Source organism: Meleagris gallopavo, chromosome 1, assembly GCF_000146605.3.
Source record: "Meleagris gallopavo isolate NT-WF06-2002-E0010 breed Aviagen turkey brand Nicholas breeding stock chromosome 1, Turkey_5.1, whole genome shotgun sequence".
Taxonomy (NCBI): Eukaryota; Metazoa; Chordata; class Aves; order Galliformes; family Phasianidae; genus Meleagris; species Meleagris gallopavo.
The window spans coordinates 24,187,615-24,188,285 of NC_015011.2; positions in this window are offsets into that span (position 1 = coordinate 24,187,615).

Genomic DNA, 671 nt, shown 5'->3' on the forward strand with positions numbered 1-671 from the left:
CCTCTTCAGCTCTGAAACACAGCCCTGTCAACCTAGAAAAGTACAGAGAATCTACCTTATCGTAACCAACAATATTTTGGACGCCTATCTTCTAACTTCAGAGAAGTCTGAAGCATTTCTTTTTTCTGATGCCTCCAACACTTAAGTCACCTCAAAGCTTCTGCTGCCATGACAACCCGCGTTTTGTTTTTTTTTTTTTGAAAGAAATGCATAAAACTGTGCATTATGTGAAGATGTGAGCCGTGCACATGAAGCACCGCAGCCCAGCTCTGAGCAGGCAGCTGCCATGAAACTGGCTCCGAGGGGAAGGCAGGGAGTGCTGGTAACGGAGCTCTTGTAATACATGCTGCTCCTTCAGAGATGTCCTGTGAAAACCTGCTTGAAGCCGGAAGAGTTCCCACGGCCACAAGCAGAGACCACACACACACACCCGGGCAGCACGAACCTCTGATGCGCGACCTCAGCCTTCCCCCGCTGCTGCCGCTTAATAGGAAACGAGAAAGCCTTCCTCGCTCCACACCCTTCCTCCCTTAGGGCACCCCGGCTCGGGGGCCAGGCCGAGGCACGGCCCCATCCCTGGGGAGAGCTGGAGGCCCGGGAAAGGGGAAGCGGAGATGGAGGAAGGGCCGGAGGAGCCTTTTCTACCCCCGGCTCGCCGCTAAGCGTCCCCC